This window comes from Pelecanus crispus, chromosome 3 (genome assembly GCF_030463565.1).
Source record: "Pelecanus crispus isolate bPelCri1 chromosome 3, bPelCri1.pri, whole genome shotgun sequence".
Classification (NCBI taxonomy): domain Eukaryota; kingdom Metazoa; phylum Chordata; class Aves; order Pelecaniformes; family Pelecanidae; genus Pelecanus; species Pelecanus crispus.
Window position 1 is genome coordinate 13596953 of NC_134645.1, and position 18159 is coordinate 13615111.

General features: G+C 48.8%; 1 protein-coding gene across 14 annotated transcripts in view; it reads left to right on the top strand.

The window, feature by feature from the left end:
- The window catches only part of SLC8A1 (solute carrier family 8 member A1), a 105099-nt gene that overhangs the window by 71958 nt on the left and 14982 nt on the right, over positions 1-18159 (top strand). The window lies entirely within an intron of this gene.

Here is an 18159-nt window from a genome sequence, read left to right on the forward strand (position 1 = left end):
AATCAAGCTGAAAGGGTTTACAGGCAGAGGGTGTAGGGTGGCGCATGGTCAGACTGTTTTAGGAAGCTAAAAATAGCAGCAGAGTATAGTCAATCCTTGGTTAATCTGGGTTTTCTAAGGCCAGACATCCAGATCCAGTTCAGTACTTTCATTAAAAAGGATGTATTTACAGAGCTGCTGAACTGGCCTGTTGCCCACTGGGGTGACACTGGCCACTGGGCACTGGGCCAGTTTGACTGGGTGACTTCAGTGTCCTCCTCCAAAGGCTGCACTGAAATGTTGGCCTGGCTCATTCTCCTGAGACCTCATACAGTGGGTCACAAGCAGAGCTGGGATTTCTCTGCTGAATATCTCAGCCCCAGGCTCACGAATGTCCGCTTCTGTCCTCAGGAAACCCAGTCACACCAGACTTGCCCAGAAATTTCCTCTTTTGGTCAGACCTTCCCATCTTCTGTCTTGACCCATCAGCAAACCTTTAAAAGATTAATTGAACGGGTTTGCCTGTTTTTGAGAGATTCGGGAAGAAAAACCAGACATTCTGCATGTACCGGCATGAATGAGGCTTGGTTTGTGATTTGGCTGATTGATGAGACTTGGTTTGCCCATGTCTGACTGATGTGTCAAGTGAGTTATGTGAAGGCTGGAGTAGCTCAACCCTGTATTAGACACCTGAAAACTCACACAGGAGCGAGACATCAGGCATGACCCTGCTGCAGAAAAAGCTGCATGTGCAGTTCGCACGTGGTTAGCAGCAGAAAGCCTGCTGGCAGGCCATAACTTTCTGATGTCTAATAAGCACACTATGCCAAAATTCATTTTTGAAGGTGGCTAAAACCATCCAAGCAGTCATGGACTTCCCAAGGAGAGGAAGGGGAGGGAGGCAGAGCAGGGAAACTAGTGTGCATTGGTGATCCCATAAGCCTCACCCTGCCAGCAAGCAGACTACAATCTCCCCTGGGACACCCCACAGTCCCCCAGGTCAGCGGTGAAGGTTCTGGAGCATCATCTCCTCTGAGGGTGCAGGGGCAGAGCCGTGCTGATGAGAGGAGCTGCAGCAGGTGCTGGCTGTGTGTCTGAGATCACCCAGCATCAGCAAAAGCCATCTTTCCTGACTTTGCCCCACCTCCCACTGCTGTAGCAGAAAGGAGATTTTTCCTGCAGTGCCAACCAACAGGAAGAGAGGTGTAAATCACTGCTAGATTATTCCTCTCTGGTAAGAAAGCTTTTAAAATACCTATCCAAAAAGTAGCTGGCTTTGTAAGGAGCACGTTGGTCTCTGACAGCCTCCACAGTTTGACAGACAGGCCCCGTTACCCCCCTGAAATCACTGCAATTCACTGCCCATTTGGTGACAGGCATGGTTCTTTATCCTCCTCGAGTAGCTCTCTGTGGCCATGGTTCGTTTTTCCATGCCCATGCAGGGTCACAGCACTTTGTGAGCTGCCTAGGTTTTCATATTCATTTCATCTTTTGAAAGCCACATACAGATTTTAGAGAGAGCTGAAGTGCAAAGCAAAGACGGGAAAACCAATGGGTCAGGAGGAGAAGCTGCTGGTGTTCCCGCAGAGCCCACTGCTGGTGAACTGCCCATCCCCAGGTGTGAAAGCAGGTTTCTCCATAATGTTTGGCTTCCCAACAGCCTGGATGATGTCCCCTGGAGATACCTGTCTGTCCAGTGATGGAGGGGGATTCTGAGAGCGAGTCATCAGTTTTGGCAGGGCTGGGACGAGTCCTGCGCCTCAGTGCCTCCAGCCTCTGTTTGCAGGCGTGAGCTTTGGGATGCTGGTATATACTTGACAGTGACAACTGCATGGATAGCACAGAGCATCACACCACTTTCCTAGAAGAAATTATCGCTGCCAGGGAGAGGGAACCGGAGGAGAGCAGACAGGCAGGGCAGGGTGTCCTGATGGCTGCAGGCTGGCAGCTTGGTATGCCTGGGAAAAGCCCAGGCCATCTGAGAGGCAATTTACATCACTTCTGATGCTGTGACAGGAGATTGCTGGCTCCAAACTGTGAGAGAGATTACTTTGTTTGCCCACAGTCAGCTGATTAAAATGGTATTTTCCGCACATTTGCGCAGTGATTAGTGATGAAATGCAAATCATATGCAAATTGGTGCAAATGGCTGGTGTGCACAGCCAGCTCCAAAGTCAGGCACTTTCATTTCCTCTGAGGCATTTGGGCTCTTTTAGGATCCACACAGAGGAAGAGGACGAACCCACTTGTGATCTGAGTACATAGCTGAAGCAAGCAGTGCAGAGACAGTGGGAAAAATCAACCACAGCCTGGATGCACTTACTGAGCAGTGTCTGTTTTGGTTGCATCAATACATGGAATCCAGCTTATGCAAAGATCTTTATTAAATAAACAGCTACAAACCACACAAACAAGCCTTCCTCATACCTCACTTCCCAGCCTAGTTTTTCTTGTTTACCAGGGCCTGGCTGGAGTCCTGTTTGTGGAATAGCCTGTTACATTGCAAATCAAAATGCATCATGGTTGCTGGATATAGTAACAAAATATGTTTCTCGAAGTATCAGATTTGGGAAGGTCTATAAACACAATGAAAGCAACAAAACAAATTCCCAAACCCTTGCCACAAAGAATAATTGCAAATATATATAGTTATATATGCATGCATATTTTTAACGTGGCTTTGATTCTTCTTTGACTTGCAGATCCAGAGCATTGCTTCAGTCTGAAATTCAGTGAGGCCGTGTTTCCTCACTTCCAGGCAGCTTTGTGGGGATGGCAGGGCCAAGATAAATAAATAAATAAGGGGTTGCAGAGTGAAATATTATATTTAATAAAGCTGACGAGTCCTCCTGAAACCCAGTTGTGAAAACTTTAAAAAGTGTCTGTTTCCTGTAGCTATCAACATGCTAGAAAAAGGGAAGCCCTACGGGCTGGTCAAATTTTTCCCAATCGCTGCAGTGACTTTTGCAGCTGGTCTTGATTTGCCTGGATATTGCTCATTTTCCTAGTGCTCATAACAGTGCTGGAATGGAAATCCTGGCTCTCCTGGCACCGGGTGCATCCCCATGGGGTGCTGGCAGGTGCAGGGTGCCAGGCCAAAAATTATTCATCCTGATTAGCTCTTGGCTTCCCCTGCAGTTTGAGGAAATGAGGCTGGATTCATGAATAATAGAGTGAATCCAGGAGGCCTAATAAAGGACAAAATTCATGGTCAATATAACTCCCATCACATCAGCAAACAGGTTTGTGCTGCTTGCAGTGTTACTCTTCCTTCTTGATGCACTATATTTACAGGGTTTCTGTGTGCCCATCAGCTGGAAAACTAACCCTTACCTGGGACTGGCTGATGATTGCAAACAGGAGTAGCAGAAGGGAAACAGGGCTGCTCTGGACTTTAAAAGGCAAAAACAACACAAGCCAGCATCGAGGCTGCCAGTGTCTGAGGCTGCTGCAGCTCTGTCTGCATGCCTCTAGGCTGTGCGTGTGTGTGTGTGTGCCAGTGCCTATTAAATATACATGGCCCTGCTATTTGTGGGACACCATATGTGTACCGGGGAAGTAACCAGGCTGATGTGTGACTTACTCTGCCTCTGAGGAAAAGCAGAGGAATTGCTGCCTATACCTAGATCTGTGTGAATGGGACATAAATCTGTATTATCTTCAGCTTTCAAACCAGCCTCCCTCTGATGTTTTTTATGGCACAGCTATTTCAGTTGGGAAAAAATGGCATTTTCTGGCCCCAGGAAAAGCTGTAGTCTTCCCTCATGCCTGAGCATGCCTAGCCCAAGGACATGGTGCAGGGTCCTCTGCTCTTCAGCTGGAGATCATTTTTGTTCACTGCTTTTCTGGCAGGGCCTATCACATGTAAGTTGTCATCCATTTGGAATACACCTTGGTCATTTTTATCTGGGTTTCTGGGAGCTTGGAAGCATACTTTTCTGCCTATCTGCTAGGATTTTGACATGAAGCTGTTTATTTGAGGTGTAGAAATGGAAACCTCATCTTCATAAGTCACCCTGGAATTTTCCTCCAAAGATCAGTGAAAGCAATCATTAATATGGGGCATCATTTATAGCTATGTGCAGAATAATCCTCCAGGCTCTCTGGCAGCTATGAATTGGAAAACAATAAAGACCATTACTAGAGGGTTCTTTTTTTTTTAAAAAAAAAAAAAGCATTTCTTTGATACATTGTGTAGCTCTCAGGAAAGGAGACAGCAAATTAAAAATATCTCTCAGCAAATTCATGCAGCACTGTTCCAAATTCCTAAGCTTTTTTTTTTCTTTTTCCATGCCCTGATATCTTCCCTGAATAGTGCCAATAAAATAAGAAACCTTTGCTAATCTGCTCTGCAAAGGTTCCTCTGGGGAAACAGCAACCATAAACAAATGTTCACCTCTGCAGATGGCTCCTGAGTCCAAGGCTGCAGCAGCTGCACCCGGACACCTTGGCTTGGCCGAACATATGAGCCCCATGCCCATTCAGCTGGGACTCACCCTGGCTCTCCCAGTGCTGCCGTCCTCTGAGCAATTCTGGAGGCTCATTCACTGCTTGCTGCCTAGATCTTCCTGATTCATTTTGAAATGCAGTCAAAACATGCTGAAAACTGCAGGGGGGAGCAAATTTGACTTTATTGTGCAGCCTCATGGCCCTTCTGTCCAGATTTGGTCCAGATCCCCACACATTTTGCTGTACATGGTGGTACCATCAGCCAAGTCTTTGGGACTGTGCTGCCACCAATGTTCTTGCAGCTTCTGGCCAGTCAGGCTCAGGCTGGAGACTGCAGGCGCATGGTCAGAAACCCTGACCATGCTTGAGCCCTGCTACTGCTATTGTGGTTAGGGTTTAAATTAACCTTAAACACATAAATAGCTTTAAAAATATGAGCTCTGGTGAGAAAATAGAACAGCAACTGTGTGCAGCTACTAGGGGATCCCTACCTGGCTGTAATAAGTAAACATGCTCATGGTCAGTTGGCATCCTGATATTCAGTCAAAAAAATAGATATTCACGATGAGATGGTGTGAATTGGTGTGATGAATGACAGCAGTAGGAGCTGTCACAGAGCATTTGGAAGGGCACCTCAGCCTCTTTGAAACAGGTTCTTTGAATGGAGTCTCCTGCTGAGATTCATTCTCTTCTTCGAAAGCAATAATATCCCCACAACAGCACCTATCATGCTTGAAGGAAAAGCTAATGAGTTTCAGAGAGGAAAAGGGCAGAATACAAAAGGCAGCCTTTATTTCCTGGCTGGTTGTTTTGGTCAATTTGTTTTCCTCTTACTAGACTTTGCTATACTTTCCTTGAATCCTGACAGACAGTGCCTTTGGAACACTTCTTAAAAGCACCTTTTTTCCTTAACACTGTAATTGCCATCACCAGCATGGCTTTCTGGAGCCAAAGGCAATTAATGCTAGCTTTGTTTCTCTCTCTCTTTCTTCCCCTCCCAGGCCTTGCACTGGGAGGGCTCTCTGGGCAGACCTTGTTCCCTTGGCCTCCCTCCTGCCCTCCTTCCACCCAACAGCTCCTAAACCATCCCTGTGGTTCCCACCAGGCCCAGGCTAGGGAGAAAATCCCAAGCACAATACTGAGGTGTGTTTCTACCTGTTTGTACTTTAAATGCTTCTAAGTCTTCTGGTTTTAAATTGCCTTTCCCAGGAGCAGCAGTTTTTTTCTGTAGGATCGCTCCATCTGCAGCCAGCCAACACAATGAGCAGGCTGGAGCATGGTCTTACAAAGCCAAGCCCTTTGGCCCAGGGTTAAACTCCAGCCATGGCTCACTAAGTTGAGCTCAGGATCAGGACAGCCAAAAAAGGAGAATCATCCCCCACAGATCCCAGGCTGAGCACAGAGATGCAGGATGTAGATGCCCCAGCAAGCATCGTTGCTTACCTAGCACAAACTGATGACAGGGCTACCAAAATTGCTGCAGAGAACCTGTCATCCTCGCAGCAAGCAGGAGTCTGTGTGCTCAGAGACATTCATAGCTCAGAGGCCAACAGTAAGGAGGAGGAGGGGAGGCACGGATGTGGGATTTACCCAGGCCCTTCGGCTGCCCCTGCTGTGGGCACCCAGGCCAGCCAGCTTCCCTGTCACAGCCAGAGCTCCCAGCTCCCCAGCAGTTCCCAGGCACAGGGAAAGCCCTGCTGGGGACACAGCCTGTGCAAAGGCAGGTTTGGCACTGGGAAAGGATGGAGCATTTCCAGAGCAGATGAAATCTTCCAAGACCTTGAGCTGCCAGTTCGAAGAAGCCTACGCATTTTGCAAGTTTTTAGTCTTAGAACTTGGTCTAATTTAAGCGAACTTTTATGGGATTGGCACATCCTAAGCACTGGAGAGATCCTTCTGCTAAGTTTCATCCTCTGTAGTAAAGCATAAAGGAAGAGAGAATTACTCAATAAGGTGTTTGAGAAAAAAAAATGTTTTCATGGGTAAAGCAGTGGGTTTTTTTCCTGAAGTTGGGTCTTAAGTGGTGAAGGTGGTGGGGCTTTTCGTAACTCCCTCAGCAGTGGCCACCCCACATGGAAAATTTCAGTCTGAATGGCTAAAATCTGGCAAAGTATCAAGCAACTGAAACAGACTCTACGACAGTGGAAAGTCATGGGCAATTTTAATAACAAATGCTTTGACATGCTCTGCCTTTAGCTGAAAGCCCTGCGGGCATCAGGGATCCGGATGGGCATGTGTAAGATATGAGGATCAGCTGGAGAAATGGCATCTGGGAGCTTTTCTCTCTTGTTGTCTGAACTAAGGATTGCAGAGGGATGGAAACCAGCTCCTAGGCTCTGGGGTTTGTTTTGGAATCACTGCTTCCACGTAACATTAGCAGTTTCCAGCATGAGAGCAACCCTGTGCAGCACCTGATGTGGGGTGTGCAACCTGTGGGGCTTGAGAGAACCCTGTCTTTGCAAATAATCTGGCAGGCTTCAGCTTCTCACCTTTGTCACAGGAGCAAATCCAGCATGTGTGTGTCCACAGGGCTCTGCAGTAGGATTTTCCATCCAGCATTCTATATATCTGCCAGTCCTCCGAGCTTATAGGCAGGGACTGGAGCTGCTGAGCTGGCCACAAAGGGGAGTCATTTTTAGCCCCACATATAGCTGGATTTAGTTTGCTCCCACAGGGAGGTCTTCTCTGATGGCCTGAACACACAAAGATAGGTCTAGGCTGAGGGCACCAAATGCTGCATCCTGCTGCTGTGATTGCCATAAATGGGGCTGACAAGCGGCTGAGGCCTCTGTGGGCAGGGACTTTTCTGTACTGACATTTTTAAATGCTCCTTGCCATTTTCCCCCAGGTGCATGTAAACTGAAAAGTGGACTCTTTCCCCCAGGAAGAGGGGAAGAACTGCTGTCCAAGCTCAAGCCCATCGCAGGGAGTCACAAGGCACTCGAGTGCTCTTCCATGCTCACCTTTCTCTTGGCCACTCGGTTCCTCTTATTTTAGCTTTGTTTAAACAATCTCCTTGGTAACTGGAGACAGAAGCAGAATTTTTTCATCCTCCTCGTAGGGTTGGTTTCCTGCCTATCTCAGCACTGGGAGGGATCCTTAGCAAATATGTGTTTGCTTTTTTGCTCCCACCACAGGCTTTAACCCCATGTACCACTAGGGAGGCCTGGTGTCTCTTTCAAATGTTTTTTATACACAGAGTTTCAGTTGAGAGAGCCATATTTCACGTTTAATCTATTTGGCAGTAAACAGACGGCATGTCAGTCACGCAGTGTGAATGCTGGCTCTTGAAACTGCCCACGTGCTCCCAACCTCAAGTGTGTCCAGCAGCAGGGAAACACCACTGGAGTGGCCCTTGTCAGAATGCTGCAGCTGCTGGAGAGGCAAAACCCTTCGGCAGGGATGGGGAACAGCTCCTTGCTGCAGCAGCACCCTCCACTCGGTACCGCAGCCCCATACATCCTCTAGCGCCCACCTCTGCCAGGATGCAGCAACCCAAGGACATTAGGGTCCTCTGGTCTTCTTGGAACAGTGTCAGAAAGGTCTCTGCAAGGGAATCAGCATTAAGTACTAGCAGCTCCAAAAGACTTGGAGGTGTTTGAAAAGACAGGGAAAAAGTCCCATCTAGCTCTCCACTGGCACACTTTTTTCCTCTGCCCTCTGGAGAAGCAACTTGTTGGAAAGGAATGGGGAAAGAAGAAAATAAACCAACTCCCAAACTGTCTGAAGGCTTGGCTGTTTCCAGCCAGGGGAGGTAAAATCAGCTCCTGCGCTTACTCCCTCTTTCTGAAAACAAGTGGTGTTCAGAGACACAAATTTCAGAGGCAGCCAGCTTTCCCCGTTGCTCTGCCATGTTCAGAGCCAAGCCCTGGGGACAAGTTTGTCCCCTCCCTGTAATGTCTTGCTGGGCTCGGGGCAGAGGGGAACCCGGTGTTGGCACCCAACCCCAGCACATGCTCTTTCTTGGCCAGAGCCATCCCCAAAGGATGGGAATGGCCATGTGAAAACACCAAGCAGCACCTTTAGTGCAGAACTTAGAGGTGAGATTTTGGGGTCATTTGTTGACTTAATGCTCCAAACATTGTCACTGTTTAAGGCAGCATTGCCGTAGCAGCAGCCCCTCTCTGGGGGTGGGTGGGGAGTACTTTATGGGGCCTGTTCTGTTTTTGCTGGCCTTATCCCTGGGTAGCTCTGCATCGCCTCCCTCGCAGGTCTTGCCTTGTGGCATAGCGACAGTATTGCATGGCACGGGGGTGTGGCTCACGGCTTGTGTTATGGTCTTCAGAAATGAGCATCACTGATGCTTCAGGCCTGTATAACAACAGCATTTCATATGCTGGTACCCAGAGGTTTTCATGTCTTTTATAGAGTCAGGTAACCCCCAATACTGGTCCAGCACAGGTGACTTGCCAAAGGGAGTCTGAACCAGGAGTGAACTCTGCAGCCAGTCATTTAGATTGCTAACATGTGAACACTGCACTTGAACCTCCCTTGGCAGGAGATTACTTACAACTTCTTCTAATAAAAGTTCAGTGTGACACTTAGCGACAAGCTCATAAAAGATCAAAAGCCTTTTCCATAGCTTAGGAGTCCATTAGCATCAGCAGGGCCCCAGCAGGGAGGGCAGGTAGGATGTTTGCTATATGCTGTGCTTGCAACTACAGATCACATCTGCACATGCACACACCACGTGTTGAGGCAGATGTCATTTTGTTCAGCAGTTTGACTGCAACTTATGTGCATGTGTGTGTGCATGCACACATGTTTTGCCAAGTTGGCACAGAAGCTGTTGAGAGCAGTAGGGCATGCTGGTGCAAGCAACGCAGCACAAAATGGTTCAGTCACAGGTACTTTCTGAGTCTTGAAGTCAGTCACTTGCATCACTAGGCAAAGGATGATAAACATAGTGATGAAGTGCTTATTTCTGCAACACCATCAGGAGGCCTTGATCCTGCATTTGGGTCACTGCTCCAAGAGTTTTGGTGGAGCGTCTTGAAAAGAGAGGGCTGACCTATGGGGCCAGCCAGCAAATAGCAGGAGTCAGATGCATCCCAGCTCCCTGTGAACCAGGGCAAATCTTGCCGATGGAGCATGATGAAACATTGGAGCTGAGTTTCTGTCCCCTTCATTACCTGCCTACATTACCTGAAGACCTGACTGACCAGCCAGGCACAAGAAGAAAATCCCAGAAAGGCAGAATGGGGGGAAATGCCAGATTTTGGCTCTGAACCCTGCAGGCTTAGAAATGGGATTTGCAGGGTTTTATACTGAGCAAGAATGTTGGGCTGGGCTGAGCCCTTGGCATTCAATCCTTTGCTTGCAGCACAGGCTGAATTTTTAGGGACTAATGGCAGTTTTTAGCTGGCATGGGCAGGGTTGTGCAAAGCCAGGGGAGAAGTTATTTCTGCTTTCCCAGGTGCCTTAAGCAATTGCTGCTGGGGGTGGTTTTGAGCAAATCCACATCAAATGATTTTTCCTTCCTAGTCACTGTCACTTGTATTGCACTGTTTGTGCATGCTGTCCTTGGAGATCCAGATACTGATCTACATTGAGTCTCTCCTGTTTGATCCCACAGTGATCCTGCCTCCAGCAGGCACTCTGGGAGCTTTAAGGACTGTGGATCACCATCACTAGACATGCATGGCAATGGGATTGGGAAAGAACTGCAAAACACTGTTTTGTCCTCATGTTACCACATCCAGGGCCATGGGAAGGGGAGGTCACACCTTCAGCTGTCCTGGGACAGTGAAACATTTAAACATGACCACGGGCTCAGGCCCTATTTTGGGGCAGATCAAGAGAGTGCCATGCATCTTTGCCTGGCCCCTTGCAAAATGTGACATTGGCAGACGAATGAAGAAGTATGTTAGCCAGAGTGCAAAATTCACAGTCAGATCAGAGCCATCAAGGATTCCCCAGAAAAGCATTTCTGGTCTGACAAGTCCTGCCCAATATGGTCTTCCTAAGAAAAGTGTCAAGCAACATTCAGTCTAGCATGTGAAATCATCTTACCTCGCAATTGTCGCTCCTGAAAAGTGTTTTCTGAGGCACTGAGCATCAGCTGGGCCTGTCATCTCCCACCTATTCGAGCAGCAACAACTCTCAGTCCTCCTGTCTCTGCAAACCACCTCCCACATCTTGTGTCTCTGCAAGGCCAAGGAAGAGCAGGCTGGATCCTTTTCCAGGATTTTCCTGGTAGTGATGCTCTGGAGCAGGCCAGCATTATGTATTTGAGCCGTATGTTGTCATTTAAACCTAATGCATCCTGAGGCCAGGGGAGTGGTTGGTTTATGCAGCCGTCGAAATGACAACACAGCCCTGTGGTCTTACAAAGATTGATTCATCAAGCCTTGGAGAAAGAGTTGGAGGGCAACAAAGAAAATAAGAGCAGCCAGATGAATTTTGGCTCCAGAAGTGGTGGGAGGATCGAGGGACCAGTTCCTGCTCCCTTTGTTTGCAATGCCCAGGCTAGTGTGCTCGATCCTGGTTTTGGTAGGCATTGGACTGTGCAGCCACATGCAGATCTGGGCTTCTGGACTAGCAAACCAAGCTGCCGTATCAGATCAGCTCACATCCACAGTTCCCAAAGCATGTGTCAGGCTTAGCTTCAGTTGCTCTCCATGACACGTTTGCAGCACACTTCAGGCAAAATTTTCATTAAGTGCAGGTGTTTCATGTCAGCAAGGCTTGGTTCTGCAAAGGACCCTGCATGGGTGACTCATGGAACATCTTACAAAGATGGTATTCCATCAGCTGCCTTGAAAGAGCTGCCTTGTTCTTGGTGGTTGGGTCCAGCCGTGCCCTGGGGTCTGGTCCAGGCTCCTTGCTGTGGCAGTTTGTATGGCCCTGGCCACTGGCTCTGGTGGTGCCCAGGCCTGATGATGATTTGAGAGCTTTCTGCCCCACGGCACCTGGTCCGCTACAGCAGCCCGCTTGCCTCTCTGCACAGGCACTGCCTGGTGCCCAGTGCTCACATGAGCTGTGTGAGGCACACAGGGACGAACACCTCCAACCACAGGCAGCTCTTTCTCTCCCCATCTCCACCTTCACTACAGTTTGCTCTCCATCTCCCTGACTGGCCTTATCTGCTTGGTGAGCCTCCTCAAAGGTTGCAGGGGCTTGAGGCCCTGTCAGTGCTGTCAGAGATGCAAAGAGACCAAAGCCACATGCCTGTGTCTCATGGCAAGCTTTAACTTTAGCTAATTAAATGACTGACTGACAAGCAGATGTATGAGATTTCAATGTAGCAGCTTTCTGCGGGAGTCTGAGAATGCGGGCTGGAATAGGCAGCACCAATGGATGTGGCTTTGAAATGTCACCTCCAGAACGTTCATGCCTCATGGCTATTCTCTCACTGTGATTGCTGACCCTCTGGAAGTGCTTTGCTGTTGGGGAGTCAAGGCTGGCAGCACCAGGCTTAGGCAACAGGACTCCACTCTCAACTGCTTACCCTGGATGTTGTAACTGAATCTGCAGTTGAAAGTCCTCCAACTACTTCATGTAGTTCTCCTGGGTGATCAGTGGAAGCTGGATGGGTGACAAGCTGCATAAGCGCATTGTTCCCTCTGTTGATTCAGGAATAAGTGTCTGCCTGCCCAGGCAGTGACAGCGTGTCATGTTCTCATGGGCAAGCTAGTTACTGACTGCTGTAGCAGTTGGTTGGTTGTATGTTTAGAGATGATCATTTTCCTGGCCCACTGGGGACACCATTGCTGGCTACATGTAGTACTTCTTAGCTATTCCAGCTCATGGGTGATCTGGGCACAATGATGCTTTCTTAGCTGCAAGATCTCTGATCTAGGTGCACATCAGGGTTGAGGTAGGCAAGGTCTCTGGGTTGGAAGGTCTCTGGAGTAGAAGGTCTCTGGTGCAACCTCTTCTCAGAGGGCCCACATCAAAGCTAAAGCAAGTTGCTCAGGTGAACTTTGAACATCTCCAAGGATGGAGGTAGCTGGCCTCATTCTCTCACCCAAAAAAAAAAGAGAATAAAGCAGTGTTAAAAAGGCATCACTACAGTTCCAAAAGAGAGCTGTAAGATGTGTTGTGCAGCAATGAAAACCACATTTCACCATGCTGAATCTGAGCAGCAGTAGGAAGTGAGTGCTGGACTTGACACATCTCAGCTCCTTGGAGATCTGGCCCTGTCAAGAAGTGCCCTGGAGGATGTCCCCTGTCCCCAGCATGTCCTGCCTGGATCTCTCTGGAGGTGATTGCTGATGCCCTGGAAACAGCAAGCTCCCTTGGTCCTTGCAGTGCTGGTCGCTTGTCTGAGTCATGAGTGGGGTTTCTGCCATTTCACGAAACTAAGCAGTACAGCGTAGATTGGGAATGGCAGGATTTTTGTGACTATATTAAGGATTTCCACTGCTGCACCATGACTGTGCAGATATTCAGCTTTGAAATGAATGCAAAGGTCCATGTAGGTGGTCACCTACCTGGTGCCATCTGATCCCACAAGAGAGAAAAGGCTAGTGGAGATAGAAGAGCTGGGAGTCCCATCTCCTTACACCTCTTCCCAGTGCTGCACCCATCTTCTCATGTGGCCTTGGACAAAAAAATACTTGTAGAGAAATATTCCCCTCTTGGTCTCTGTTCTGCCTCTGTTGCTAGCTCGTTACATATGTACCTGTCCCTGCACATGCATGAGATTGCTCAGACGGTGCCTTCCCCAGCTGGCATTTTCTCTAAGCATTAGCTCCCTTCTTGCCCTGCTTTTGACATTGTACAAAGCCAGTTTGCTTGCCCCTTGACAGGGGACATTCAGCCCTGTCCTCCTAGTGCCATGTCCCTGCTGGGGTCAATTGCAGGCAGGCATGTGGGTGCTCTCTCTTGCCCTTCCCAGAGATGTGCCCAGAAAACGCAGGTGGGCTGGCATGCTTGTGCCAAGTACACATCCTCCCAAGAGCAGCTATTTGCTGTCCATGACACTGAGCTGGCATTAGCAATCACATTGCTCTCCCTGGCACATGGGATACTGCAAATGCCGAAAGCTTACCGAAGCTCAAAGGGCAATGGGAGAAATCTGCAGAATACATAGAAACCTGGTCTAGCTAGGAAACCCCTGAGACACAAATACCTGGGGGCTGACAGAGCATCAGTTGAACATACTGTTTAGATACCCATCCTCCTCATATATCCTCCTACTCCAAGGTGCTCTTGGCAGTTGTCAGAAGAAGCTGTGCTGGGTGGCCACTGGGTACGATCAGGTATAGCAGTTCTTCCCTTGGTGTCCCATCCTTAGAGCATCACCTGCCAAGAGGACTTTTCCGTGGGGTATTGTAACTAAGGGTTGTGTGGGAATGCTGTGTTAGAAGACCTTTACAGTTCAAATGAAATAGCATGGTTTGAAACGAAAACTAAATCATGATGGAGATCATTGGGCTTGGAGCAAAGGCAAAGATTTGTATGCCGTGTTCATGAAGATACCATGAAGATACTCTTGTTGCTGCTGGCTGTCATCAAGAGGAGAAGAGCTGGAGCTGCAATTCTGCAAGATTTGTTTTATTCTTTGATTTCTGGTACATGGAAATGAGATACAACTCATTCCCTCAGCAACTGCCTTGGCTACAGACTCAGGGAAGAGCAATTTCTGGTACAGTTGGATGTGCCATGGATGTCCTCAGCCTTCATGCCAGAGCAGGGCTCTTTAGCTCAGGCAAAATGAACTCAACACCAATGGAAGGAAAACCCCAGGAGCAGCAGTGGTTTACTGCAAACTTGCCCCATGGTGTCACTGGGGGTCCCTGCAGCAGGCAGGGAGGAAGGCAGGGGGTGTGCCAAGCCGGGTGGTTTAGGCCAACACACAGCCTGGCTCAGCAGAGGGACCTCTAGCCCCATGCACCCAAATCTGTTGGAGACATGCTCCAGAAATTGGTCCTGCAGCGTGACCAAGGGACAAGGCAGGAAAAAAATATTTCAGCTTTTTCTAGTGTTGCACACTCACAGGATCTTGAGTGTTAGGCTTAAATATCCAGCTCCTGGAGAGATTAGATTATGGCAGAAACACCACTTTCATCTCCAAATCAAAGCTCATTCTAGACCTCTGTGACAATTTGAGGGACAGCTTGGAAACACCATCTAGTCTGACCACAGATTCGCATGAGATGAAGAAAATGTGTAATGGTTTAGAGGCTGCTTTAATCTTCTGTTTTTTCCATCTGTCTCATGGATTTGGGACTCCTGGTTTCTGGCCCTGCAGTGACTCAGCAGTGGGGGTTTCAGGGTGCTATACAGTACCCCTCTTGTGCTGGAAGATCCCCTGACCCACAAGAGAGACTGATTTTAAATGCAAATTTCAGTATGCAGTTGCACTGTTGGGAGTTTAGGTCTTGGCATACTTCATCCCACTGTATTCAGCTAGGGAAACCAAGGGGCAGCTGTCTCAGCTACTGCACTCAGCACTGCAGCCCACATTGCTCAGTGAGCCTTAGCAAGCTGTCCTGGCTCTGCCAGGCACTCCTGTTCTGCCTCATTTGCACCATTTGCAAGAAAATCAGCCTCACACAGCAACATGTACCTCTGAAAGAGACGACTGCAGGCAGCAGGCCTGCAAAACTGGACAGCAGGAGCACAGGACTAGGTGAGGCCACCAGGAACATGGGCTGCAATCCACAGCCTGCACAGGCAGCCCCACGCTAGCTCTATGCTGCTCACATCAGCACAGCTTGTGCTGTCCAGCAATCTCTGCCTGGCAGAGGAGTGAGAAGTGGAGACCATGTCAGAGGGTCCAGCAAGAGCAAGGTGTCATCAGTGCACATCCCAGATTACTGTAGAAAGCAGTCCTTACTCTAACGCAGGACAAATTGTGCAGTTGCCTGATTCTCCTCCTTCTCCACTGATCAAACCTTGCTGCATGGCCATATGCATGCAGGGCCCTGCAGAGGGGCTTTGCAGCAGGCAAAAGGCAGTGTGATGGAGATCAGGCACACTCTAAGAATAGCCTGTGTTATTTTCACATACTTGCTGTTTCTCAAACAGATGTGATCTCAAACACCATTAGGAGGAAATCCTTTTCTCCAGGATTGCAGTCTCATCCCAGGGACAAATTTGCCTCAGCAATTCTTGCTGATTGGAGATTCATCCAGAAAGCGGACTTGTCATTTGTTCCTCCCACCCTTTTTCCCAACAACCTTGTACAGCAGAAACAGCAGCAGTGCACATGTCTACCCAACACAGAGCACTTGCTCGCACCCGAGAAAGATCACTTGGAAAACTGCATAAGAGCAGCACCTGCTGGCAGCAGCACTTTAAGCCCCAAGGCCACGTTATTCAAGGCCGTCCTACTGGTGTTGGGTCTAAGCATCAGGAACAGCTTTTTTAATTGGCATCCATGTTTCTTTTTGTGAGAGAGTATTATTTTGTGGGGCTTTGAGGAATGCTACACACAGCAAGCCAGAGCACACCCATTAGAAGTTTACGTCTTGATACCTCTGCTGCCCTCAGAACTGATGAAGGCAGCTTTTTTAATTAACTTGCCTGAGAAAGGCTTTTTTTTTTATACCTGGGGGCAGGGTGCAGTGTACATTTTAATGGGAGCTGTCAGGAGAATTACTGATTTTGTCAGTAATGTTTTTGAAATTGTGCCGTTCTGTTAATTCTGTCAGGTCCTCTTTGATAGCTTGGCTGAAAGCATTTTTGCATCCTTCATTAGTTTTTTAATACACAATAATATTCCCTAACTCATCAATGCAAAGCAAGATCAGCTGCGTGCTTGGTAACCATTTTTCCTATGTACAATCCTATTGCAGCAATAATTATGCGCAGAACAAATTATTACAGATATTAATTATAAAATACAATTACACTGAGCCATGCTGCATTGTTACACTTTTCACAGCCATCGCTTGCTCTTGAGTAAATGCTTTCATTATAAGCATGAAGGGCAAACTTAATACACTTCTGACTCATAGCAAACAGCACAAGAAATCATCCTGGCTGTTCCTCCAAGTGCTTAGTGGTGTTTGCTCTGAATGGGAATAAAATGTCGACTCTGCTGCCAAATACTTGTCAGCTTAACAGAGGAGCTCTGGGTGGCAGCACAGACATGCAAGGAGGGGAGAAAGCCAGAAATTACAGCACCATGGCCTGCATTTCACTCCCCTAGAGCGTGGCTTTCTTCCATGTTTATGGGTTTTTGGTGCTGGGACCTGCCAGGAACAGCAGATCCTCTTTGGTCATATATTAGAGCAGCCTCAGGGCTGCTCCAACTTGTGCTGGCTGCCCATGGAAGGAGCAGAGGAGCCGGGGATGGGACAAGAGGCGTTTCTTCGAAGGACAAGGCAGACAGTCTTGGGCAGGGGGAGAGCGATTGGGAAGCTTGTTTAAGCAAGAGCATTCCCAGGAGGGCGGTGCCATCAAGTGTGGGGAAAAAGCAAACCCAGCCAGCAGGTCGGTAGCAAGCAGAGGGCTGCAGACAGTCACTGCATTGCCTTTTTATTTCTTGTTGTTATTGCCTTCTTATTTCTTGTCTGGGACAAGGTCAGAGCCAGGAGGAGGTCCTGTCCTGGCAGCAATGCCATGCACGCATGGCAGTGAGCAGGGCGCTGTGGGCAGGAGCAGGGGCTGCTGGATTTCTGCCCCCCATCTTGACTTTGCAAGGGCTTTGCACTGTAGGAAAGACCACAGTATTCCCCCCCATGCACTAGCCTCTTGTACCCCAGGGGCTTGGTTCACCTTCTGGTGAGCAGCTTTCAGCTGGCTGTTTCTGGGCTACTTACGTGAGTCCCTGAAAAGAGCTGGAAAACTTCTTCTGTGCTATTTTTTTCCCCTGGTAAAGCAATTCGTTCACTCAATTTTCACTCTGTTGGGTGCCCCAAGGAGGAAATCTCTGTGCTGGTGGCCACAGCCTCCTGTGAGGCTTTCACCCTTTGTGGTGTGTGCTTTGTGGCCATGCTCTGAGCAGGGGTTCTGCCTTTGGACTTGCCTTGCTGATGCCACAAGGACAAATTCAGCAACCCCAGGCCATGTGAGAAGAGAGACTTGCTGCACGACTGTCGAACAGGAGAGAACCAAACCTTCGGGGCTTGGGGAAGGATGTGCTGCTTGCAAAGGAAAATAGAAAGGTCAAATCTCACCATCAGTGAAGGTTTCCTTCACCCTGCCCTAACCAGAAAGAATGTCTTTCCCATATGTTCCCTCCACAGAAAAAGTCCTAACTCCAACATCCCTTTTGAGCTTGTAAATTGGAGCCTCCAAAGTGCAAACTCAGCAGCTGATCATGATGTTGTGCATGGATCTGCTGTGCCTGGCAAGACAGAGCCTCTTCCGTGTGCAGGGGCTGCTTTAAGCAGCTCATCATGCTTTCAGGGGCTTGGTCTGTGCTGGTTCCTAGTGGTCAGGAGCCTATGCAGTTTGTGTAAGCTGTCAAAGCGTTGTTCTGCACCCTGGATTTTTGGAAAGGGATGTGTCTTGCCACCCCTGGGCCGAGGCACCTCTGGGGGAGGCTGGTCCAGGCTGCGTCATGTCCAGCCATGGCCTCTGGCCACTCTGGGGTAGATGGCACCCTACGAGCTGCTGGTGCTCTGACCCTGTGGTCTGTGCTCATCCTGAGGCAAGCTCAGCCCATCAGCTCCTGCCCTTTGCTTTCGGCTGTGCTGCCCCCTCCAGCCTGTGCTACCAAACCCACTGTTTTCTGTCCGCAGCCCCCTTCTCCTGCCATTTCCACCCTCCTCCTCCTCTCCCTGTCTCCTCTCCTCCCTTTTCCCCCCTTACTCTTGAATCTCTATTTCTTCT